Source organism: Apteryx rowi, unplaced genomic scaffold (genome assembly GCF_003343035.1).
Source record: "Apteryx rowi isolate R43461 unplaced genomic scaffold, aptRow1 scaffold_38, whole genome shotgun sequence".
Classification (NCBI taxonomy): domain Eukaryota; kingdom Metazoa; phylum Chordata; class Aves; order Apterygiformes; family Apterygidae; genus Apteryx; species Apteryx rowi.
This window is the reverse complement of record NW_020450307.1, coordinates 1,366,139-1,376,478: the sequence shown is the minus strand read 5'-3', so window position 1 is coordinate 1,376,478 and position 10,340 is coordinate 1,366,139. Positions and strand designations below refer to the sequence as shown.

Sequence of the window (10,340 nt, the reverse complement as noted above, 5' to 3'; positions counted from 1 at the left end):
ATCTATCCCATTTGAAACCAGTGATTTTTCTTCTTCCTGTTGAAGCCTTTCACAACCTCTGGTATTGGATAGAGCTGGTAAAAAGAAACCTTCTTTTTTTCCTTTATTCTGTCTAGTCCTGGCAGAACTGAAAAGCACTTTTATAGTTTAAAGCCAGAAACCAAACCAGAAAAGGTGAGTTGTGAAGTCATTTGTTCAATGGAGAAAGGCCAGTTCCTGAGTCCTTTCCGAATCAAAAGTGGACAATTCCTCAGTCAGTTCCAAGCCGGAAAGAGGCCATTTTATGAGCCAGAAAGCATCCATTTTCTGCGTCAGTCCTGAGCCAGAGAGGCTAGTGTCTGAGTCAGTTCCAGGGGGAATGTTTGGCATTTTTCCAAGCTGGGGAGTGTTGCTATCACAGCAATTGTTTGGTGGTGCCATCCCAATAAAGCTTCATTATGGTGTTCCTCTTTCTATAAACTTCAGTGCCCTCCAGTGTCCCCAGCAATCACTTATCTAATATTAGGATATTAAAAAATATGGAAAGATTTTAAAGAGACTTATTAAAATGCAATTAGCAGTGTGTACGACTTAAGCAGTGAGATTATTTTTAAAAATGACTTGATTGTGTGGAATGCCACGCACCTTACAGAGATAATAAAGCTGCCAATCAAGTCCATTTTCAAATTAGGAAATTTTCATTCTTTTTTACAGCCCCCTAAATGAATATTAAAACCGATTATTAACCTCTGAGTGTAGCAGCAGTCCCTAAGCCTACAAGCTCAAAAAACAGAGGTTTCATAACTGTTGGTAGCCTGGGCTTCATTCCCCATTTGGATTGAGAGCTCAGTGCTTATTTAAAGGGACAGTGTTCACCCTTTGAATAAGGAGATCTGAAAAGCCCGGGTGGGTTCCTTGTTTGAAAAGGGGCAAAGCTCCAGATCTTGACATTCCAACCTACAAGGCCGAAGCAAACTGACTGTAATGACCCTGTCTCGATATTACACAGGAAAGTGAGTTTTGCCATCAATAAACTGCAGATAAGACTGCCCCCTCATGTCCAATATGTGAATCCCACCAAATCTTTAGACTCTCTGGCATGTAACCTTCGTTTTTGCCTAAGCAAGTAAGAATGTGCAGAGCAGATGAATGCTAATGGCAGAATGCATACTTTTGTCCTACTCAGGTAGCTGTGCGCAGGTTCTCAGTGCATGTTATTATTTCCCTTGCTAAATGTAAAAACATGTCACTTACCTTTCTTTCCTTTTATTTATTTTTTGTTCCTACTGAGAGTCAATGAAGTGTGACACTTCTTGCTATTTGATTTAGCTGACGTTTTTATTTCACCCGTAAAAAAGATCTTTATCTGAGAAATTAAGTCACATCACCCTGACATGTTACTCCTTTTGCAGCTCTTTACTCTGTTGTCAAAGTGGATTTATTGATGCTTCCTAGATTTCTCTCCTCAAGCTTGCAAACTGGAAATTATGAATTCTCTGGAATTCAGCAAGCTATTTTTTTGACTTGGATGCTTTAGTTTGGACCAGATGTAAAGACTTGCTGGGGGTGGCTTAAGACAGGTAACTTTTTTGACTCCAAAGTAAGAGTACATCTTAGTATGTGCTTAACTTTATGCTTAAATTTACTCTTGCTGATCTCAGGACCACACACGTGCCTGAAGGTATGTACTTAGGTATTCTACCAGACTGGTGCCAGGCTTCTTGCCGCTTTTCAGGAGTTAAGAGTCCAGACTATCTAAATGAGGAGAATGTCACTGAGTTTAAGAGTGTCTAGGAAAGAAGTTATTTGACCAGTACGTATATCTCATGACTACAGCTCTCTCTGGAACCTAGCTATGGCACCTGGATCTACTTATGATTCGCATGGAAACTATCTACACATTTTTTCAAAGCAAATAATCTGCCTGGGTTGGATAATGGGGGTTAGGAAGATCACAAATTGAGTTAATAAAATGACAGCAAGAGCCAGGTCTTAAGTCTGGAATGAGTCACAAGTGAAACAAGTTTAGTGGCCAGGGTTCACCCTTGATCTTGAATTGGTATTTGTCTACATCAGTGCAKAACCACAAGTGATCCAGTATAATTCAGCATAACTGACAATCCAATGTCGACCATACTGTTGGGCTGGAGGAGGAGGAAAGATGTTACTGCATCTTCAGAGTCTTGTCACAGTTGACGAGAAATGCTGGAGAAACAGCAGCCACAGAGATGGAGTTAGGCTTGTCAGGTCTCTGGGCTGAAGACGCACCACCTGCACACTGAAGGTCTTGTACTGCTACTGAAGTTGGCAAGGTGCCTCTGTTCTACACCCCAGAGCCTGAAGCAATTAATTTTGTGGCTTGCCCATAAAGCTGGTCTGGGTGGGGAATGTACGGAGTAGTTTACTGTGCTTGTCAGGATGGCTGTATATTGGTGATGCTTGGGGAGTTTGAAGGCTAGAAGATAAAGATAGTCAATCAGGACTGAGGTACACCAGTAAAGACGTATGGAGACTTAGGGAAGTGTACTGTAGAACTGCATATAAGAGTCTTGAAAACAACTGATTTTTTTTCTTTTTCTGTTTCTACAAACAACAAGTTACTGCTAAGCAGAGTTTATGGTGATTAGAACCACAGTAGCAATGACAAAGAGAATTAAGGAGATGTAATGGACATATAATCTTTGGGTTCCTGAGATACTAAGTGTATTGTAATACCAGCACAGTAAATAACTCAGTTATTAATATATTCTAAAATTAGATCAAGCAAAAACAGCATTTACAAATACTGAGACAATTCCTGGCAGAGAAGAGAGATTACTGAAAAGGTTTGAGTAAGTGCTGTGAATGGGTGATTGCCAGGCTGGGAAGCAAGCCTCCAAAAGCATGGAGACTTTGTCCCAGAAGCTGCCTTGCATTCCTTGATTAGGATCAGCTTCAAGAAAAGCCTCATCGTGGGCGCTGACAGAGCCAGACATGAAAAGAACAAGCTCTACCTAAAGCCAAACCTGCCAGCTGCAGCTTTGACAGTAGGAATTGCGCTGCATGTCTGTACTCCAGGAACTTGCAGGGCAGAGTTACACAAATAGTAAAGAATCAGTCTGACATGCAGCAATTTAAATACATTAGACTAACCAACTGAAAAACTAACCTTGGGTTACTAGTAGCAGCTAATAGTGAGGTAAGTTCTGGATCCAAATATTCCTGAAAAAGGAAGAAGTGAAGAACCAGATGACCTAGAGGGTGCTTCTATGCTCTTTTCCATTCCAGATTTTCCATGTCTATTTTTAAGAATGGAAATCTGGATATTTTTTTTATTGCTAGAAAAGGGGAGAGGGAAGAATAACTAAAGCAACTGACTCCATTCCTAGAAAAGAGAGACTCCAAAACCTGGGATCTTGCCACCCTTTCTAAGCTTTCCTAACCCAAGCTGTGTTGCAGAATCCCTACAACTCCTCCAGGCTTGCCTAGTTCCATCTCAGCAGTCCCCTCCAGGTGTCAGCCTTGTACTTAGCATGAGATTTTCTTCCCTCAGCCCAACCTGAAGTGCTGCATGCAGTGGAGATCCTTGACAAGAGATCATCAGACTTTTTAATATTAAATGCATTCCCTAATTTGATTTCAGAAAAAATGCTGAACTATCATACCCCTACCATACTCCCTTGCAATTGCAAAACTGTCTCAATGCCATTGTGTAAGGGAGGGGATCTAAATGGGCCCATTAGCTTTCTACAAACTGTATCTGCCAAGAGAACTCTGAACAACTGCCAGCCCAAAAACACTTCGGCAGCCAGGACTTTCACTCAAGTTTTCTTTTTTTAGGATGTAATTGACATGACTGGCCTTTCTTTGGCCTTAATTCCTAACGACTTCCCAAGATACTAAAAGCTTCTGCTCTCCTCTGTACTTTTGCACATAAATCAGTGCTATGCAAAAATTTTTCTCAATTGGATTTTCTGGTGGTAGAGCCACTGGAAGCTAGAACGAAGTCAAGTGTGTGCAGGCCTACTGCATCACCTAACCCTGCTCTGACTTCAGGATTAAGATTGCTGGCAGTGCTTTTGGTTGGTTTAGGACCAGCACTGTGTGGGGAAAGGCATCAAATAGGGATAAATAAGCATTAGCAGATGCATTTGTAGCTGTAGGATGGGAAAGATAGTGAGTCTGGATGTCAGAAGTAGGATTCCCTTCAGGATGTTGCTGATGTTTAGGATATTCGCTCAGAAAATTGCTACAGATCCTTAGTCAGGTCAAGTTTGTGATATATTATTAAAACTGCATGTGTGGGCAAGAACAGTGAAATCAATTGATATAGGTGTGAGGGGGGGAGTCATGTCAAGAAAGAGATGTGGCATGGGTAGAAGCTTGCTTAATACAATGTTTAGTTGAAACTTAACTGTCTTTCACTTTTGTGAGTAGAAATTAGCATCTCAATAGAGTCTGAGCTAGTGGGTTTTGAGAAGACATCCACTGAAAAACTGGGCTGAGCTCAGGTGTTTAATCCTTGCAGTGTAGGCCACTGCAGAGCTATCAGGTAGCAAGAGTTTTCAGTAACTACTGAGCTCGGAAGGCTTCARATATAAGCTGCTGATGGGTAAAAAGGTCTATATCCCATTAACTGTCCTGACGCAGCCAGCAAACATAATAATACAATTTCCTACAAGGTCATTCAAAAAGCCTGAGTATTTGAAGATTTTTATAGCTGTTAGGAGAAGGTTTGTCATGAAAGCACAGTTCTGGGTGTCAGGTGTCACAAGTTTTCACTATGGACTTTGAGCATGAGCTCTGGCAAACTGGCTTACCTCAGCACCTCGTTTTCCAAACTGCTGCATGTAACATTAACTGATCGGAGTTGGATTAACTGCATTATAAATGTAAGGACACTAAAAAGAGCTAAGAAAATTCAGAAAGGGAAAGAGAACTCTGTCACCTCTGGCAGTTTCGACACAAAAAGTCCATTTGGTCACATCTGGTTGATCAGCAACTTTCACCACTCTCATCAGGAATGGCTCTGTTCCACCTGCATCGGTTCTCTCCTTTCTGTGGCTGTCAACTATTTCTCATGTAAAGGTCCCGTTCCTCTTTCAAAATTACCTGTATTAAGGCAAATCATGTGTTCTCTTACTTTCTTTGTTGAAAGTCATTTACATAAAGAAGCACAGAATTGAGATTATAGATAACTGTGGGAGGAATGCAGAAATACAGATGAGACTGGAAATTTGGGTGGGCCCCAATTTATGGTGCACAGCCAAAGATCAAAGGTCTGATGTCATAGTAAGTCATTTATATTGCAAATGATTGAAAATAATTGAAACCCATATACATTAGATTTTGCCCTGTACATCCATTTGACATATTTTAAGTAGACAAAAAATAGATTTTACATAAATCTTCAGTAAATGTACTTTAAAAAGCTAAGCAGACAGCACAATGAAACCATTTAAAAAAGTCTATTGGTCTTATACCTGAGCTCCTGCTTCAGTGTGCATGGTTCAAAAATTGCAAAATACCCCACCCCAGACTGTCTGCCCAGTCCTCAGAAGAGAAGGAAAAAAACAAAGAAGAAATCCCAAATGAAACTGCTTTTGAATAGATTCAGCTGAAGCAGTCATTCACATTATTCCAGATCTTGCAGGAATAGTTGCTATGGTTTACTCAAACTACCTATAGCTTTGCCTTTGAAGGAATTTATTTCTAATCTCCTGTGTAAATACTTGTGTTTGTATTCAGTATTTGGGATCTGTCACACAATGACACTTGCAATTTTAAGGACATGAAGTTAACTCTCTAGCACAACTCCCAATTTGTGCTTTAGTCCTTCAGTTTAGGACAGTCTGTGCTGACAGAAGTTCACCCTCTCCTATGCTGGGAGTTACTGCACAGTATAGCAAAAAAAAAGTCTCTGAATCCCAGCTCCAGCACACTGTACGAGGCAGCAAATTCCTCTGGAAGTGTCCTGCCACGTCTTCGTCACGAATTAGCTCTGGGGACTGACTAGGTACCTCTGAGAATCACCGGCGGAATTCCTTCCCAGGCTCTGCTGTGGCTGGTCCAGAAAGACTGGGGAAGTGAGTCGCAGATGGTTTGAGGTGACTCTGCCAAACAAAACAGAACGAAGTTGATTTTTGCATTCTCTATTACATGATGCAAACGTTTAACTGTTCCCACAGGTACCGATCAAACAAGAAGGTGGAGATGTCACACGCTGCACACTGCTGTGCTTTGTACTCTGATTTCCGGTTTCTAAGGGCAAGGCTTCTGTATATAAAGACATTCAGAATGACTAACTCCACTAACATAAATCCTCCARCCATGCAGCCTATCTGCTCCTAATTCTGCAAGCTAAAACAAGTGGTTGATAATGCATGTTAGCCATGCCATGCCTGTCCGTTAGCTGGCATTTTCCTTGGACCTGGATCACACAAAACAGGGAAAACATTTCCCCAGCGCACTGCTCTGGTGTTATTGTGGGCAAGGTTTTTTGCCTCAATAGGTGAGAACTGGCAGCTACACCAGCAGGAAGCTGTAAGAGAGAATGCTATAGCTGTGCTGCTTGCTCATTAAAACAAGAATCGTTTGGGCTCAGGGACTCCCAGTCAACAGAGGCGCCAGGAAAGGTGTCTTGCTCCTGTGGCTCCCACCTGCTTTCCGAGGCTATTCACAGGGCAGAGACAAAGACAGCAGTCAGGGTCAGCCGCCCGCAGGGGCTCGAAGGGGCCTTTGGTCACCACTGTTGGTTTCCCAATTACTGCAAGAAATTTTTAGTTCCCAGCAGAGCCCCCAGCCAGGCCCATCCCACTGCATGCGAGGGGCTGGGATTGCTGGGCGGCAGCTGGGATGGCACCACACCTGGGGGCTGACTCCAGCTGTTTCAAAGAAATTGAATCTAACCAGCCCCAAGTTCCTTGCCTCTTCTGGTTGCATCCTGTCCTACTGACACTCAGCATCTGTCTGGTGGTAAAGCCAGTGGCAGCAGTGACTATTTCTAGTGTGTCAAGGAAATATGGCCAAAGCTTTTTTTGAAACAGCTTCTTGGGCTGAAAAGACACAGAATGAGAGGCAGTGAGGACTTCAGAGGGGGCTCTGCAAAAGCCAAACATGTAAAAAATGTGTCTTTTCTTGGGTTTGCTGAGAGCTTAAAAGCCAGATCAATGTTCTAGTCAGTTTTGAAAGAGCTAAGCGGTAAGGACATGAACCAAAATGAACATGGAAACTCTGCCCCTTTAAGAATCAGGGCTAAACCATCTCAGGTGGATTAAAAATTAGGTAATTGGCTTTTTAGGATCATGGGAAAATTACTTCAAAWTTTTCAGGTGCTATGATGCAGCCTTAGCTGTTTCAAGTAAGGGGATTAGGAGGAGTGTTATTGTGAGAACAATGGACTAAGTGATCTTTCCAGGTACTTTATCATAGGTRGAATCTGCTTATTTTGTTTAAGGGAAGCTTTTCTGTAGTAGTTGCTATGTATCAGTAATTTTTTACATTGATAATTTGTAAATGAAATATCTAAGCTGAATAATGTTTGTGATCCCGTTATAAAACTACTGCAGAGCTGATAGGAGATTGGGCTCATCAGCATTTAAAGTAAAAAATGGGAAGATGCACAACCACTTTTTTTTTTTTCTTCTCCTCCCTCGTTCCCTTTCCCTGAGGGTTCGGTATGCAACACCCACTACTCCAGGTTTGTGATGGAAATGTAGACCTGGACTGGTACTTTACAGTCTAACCTGGAAAAGCAGCAGAACGCTACCAGCCTCCCAGACGGTGCTGGGACTGGGGCTTGCAGGCTCTAAGACAAGCCTGCGTGCGCTCTCTGCCCATCTGCTTAGAAAGGGGCTGACAAAAAGGTCTGGTGAGATGGATGATCTGTACTGGGGAGCTCACGGTGAAGGTCCTTGATTGCTTTTATTCTATTACTTTTTCCCTCATCTGTGTACACAAAGCGCTATGTATGGTAGGTATTACTGAGGAGGGGAAGAAGTAATTATTGCAAATGTTCCTGTGGTTGTGGTGAAAGCTTCTTTAAAGAGGAAGGAGAAAGATGAGTACTGTAAAACACTGACTCTTTTTTGTTTGTTTTGTGAATGGGTTTTCAACTGTAGCTAGGAAAATGAAATATTACTAATGTTATTCCTTCAAGGGAGCAGCATCTCCTTTTCTGTGATATAGTACCTGTTTAATTGAAGGCTCAGACAGTTTTAATCTACAAAGAGAAATAAATAACTGAAGGGTGTCCTGCTCCTTTAGGCAGCTACATTCAAGATGTGCTTTATTTTGCACACAGGGAAAGGAAGGTTCTGCTCAGGTATGAAAAAATAAGTTGATTGAAAGGATGCAGACTGCTTTTGAGCACAGCCCCAGGGACATGGTGATAACAGATCTTTTTTCCTGCTAAATATATTTATAATGAGCTGCAACACAGTGAATCTAATGTTTTTGTATTGCTCAGACTGTTCTGCAGGGTACATTCGTTTCTGTGTCAGGAGTGGGAGAAGGGAAAATACAATCACCTTCCTTATGCTCAAAGTAAAAGAGAAACTTGATGTGAAAAAGACTCTCACTGAATAAGGGTGAGAGATGCAACTCATTAATTATTGGCAAAACCAGGCCAGATTCTGACCACACTGACATGCTATCATTCATTAAATCCTCTGGCTTTTTACTGATCTACCTAAGACTACAAATAGGCCCAAGTATTTCATGTTTTTCAGTACCCACAGTTGTTGTTTTTTTAATCATAAAGTTATATTTAGATGCCCATTGATGCTGTTTTTCATCCCTGAGTGTTTTTGGGAGGGTGAACAGCTGATCATTACAGAGTTTGCTTGTACCCATGAGCACACTTAACCTAGAGCAGCAAACAGTTAYTGTATCACATTTTGTTTTGTGCCTATGGGCACACTTAGCTCAATATACATGATGGCTGGTACCACAGTATTGCATTTGTCTTCACCCATGGGCACTCTGAACTGCCAGTGCGAGGGAACTGGTGAATTAACTAGCTGCACRCCCACTGGTGTAGTTACTTGAAGGGCAAAATTGCTAATTGCTTAACTTAAATCAAATTATAATGCCAAGTAACAGAGGGAAAGTGCTGCAAGAATCCCAGTTCTTGCAGAGAGAGGATAATCGCATTTGTTTAATTCTAGGCTTGTTTGTGGCCAAAACTGAGGAACAAGCTCTGGGAGCAGAAGTCTCCATTGCGAATAATTGTTCTTCTTTCTCTGCCTGTTTTGCAGGCAGCAAGCTGCAGCGAGCTCATTGCTCTCTCCAAGCTCTTACCTGCATGAAATCTAGTTCAGGGTTGATGCTTACTTTGCTCGTTAGTGAAATTACCACCAGATGCTTTGCTAGATAGAGGTCACTTTGGCTGAACACCGTGGCAACCTCTTCAAATGGTGTGATTGCTAAACTATAGCTTTGACTTGAAATGGTGCAGTAGGTAATGTTGACATGCTGCAATTACCACTCAGTCCTTGCAGCGTGTTCAAACAACACTGGCTGCCTCAGTGCTGACTCGGCAACATCGAAACTGGGTTTGGGATGCGCATTGTGGATGGGCAGAAAAAGCAAGAATTCCAGGGGAACGCCTATGTGAAGCATTAGCTCATCTCGTTAGCCTCACTGTGCCTAGCCAGGCCCTCTCAGAACTCCGCTGGAGCTTTTAATGGTAATTAAATGATAAGGCTGAGTCTGAAGTTACCTGGGCAGAGATGGGCTTGGTTTCAGTGGTGCTGGGAGCCAGCTTCTGCAACTGAAGAAATCTTAAGCAGGAATCTTAAGTACTAAGCAGAACTACAAATTAACACAAAGGACTGAATTAAACTTTCCTGGCAGTAGGAGTGTTTGTCTTTAGCAATAAGATTTTTTTTTTAACCTGTGCAAGGAAGCCCAAGCCTGATGGGTGCTGGAAACATGGGACACGTGGATTCGATGAGGGATCAGGTGAGGAGGAAGGGAGGGGAAGGAGAAAGTAGGATAACTTGCCTTATGATAGGGTGGTACAGCCCCGGTTGAGTCACGGTGTTGGGGCTGGAGCTTAGCTGCTCCTTAGTGACTGTAGCTTAGGAAAATGTACATAAACAGGCTTTTCTGCATAGGGTTCTTTTTTTCTTTCTTTTTTAGGGTCAGAAAGGTGGCAGCTCAAGCCCCCCTTAGCTGTTGCGCAGTTCGGAGGTTTACAACGCTGTATATCGGGCTCCAACCATCGAGTGTCTCGGGTAAGGAGGGGCCGGGCGGGCGGACTAGCCGTGCTGCGGCCACGGCTCCCCGCGCACCGGGGGCAGCGCGCCCTGCTGGCGGCCGGGCGGCTCTGGGGCTGCGGGGACACCGGGCCGCCCCCGGGCCGGCAGCGGGGAGGCTCC

At 42.9% G+C, this 10,340-nt stretch overlaps 1 long non-coding RNA gene across 1 annotated transcript; it reads right to left on the bottom strand.

Moving 5' to 3' along the window:
• Positions 1-1,233: 1,233 nt before the first annotated feature.
• On the bottom strand, positions 1,234-9,750 carry LOC112970063. Its single transcript, XR_003254864.1, has 4 exons — positions 9,680-9,750; positions 5,979-6,071; positions 4,907-5,070; positions 1,234-2,434 (listed from the first exon to the last, which is right to left on the bottom strand). It is a non-coding gene; the product is annotated as an uncharacterized LOC112970063 (long non-coding RNA).
• Positions 9,751-10,340: the final 590 nt, after the last annotated feature.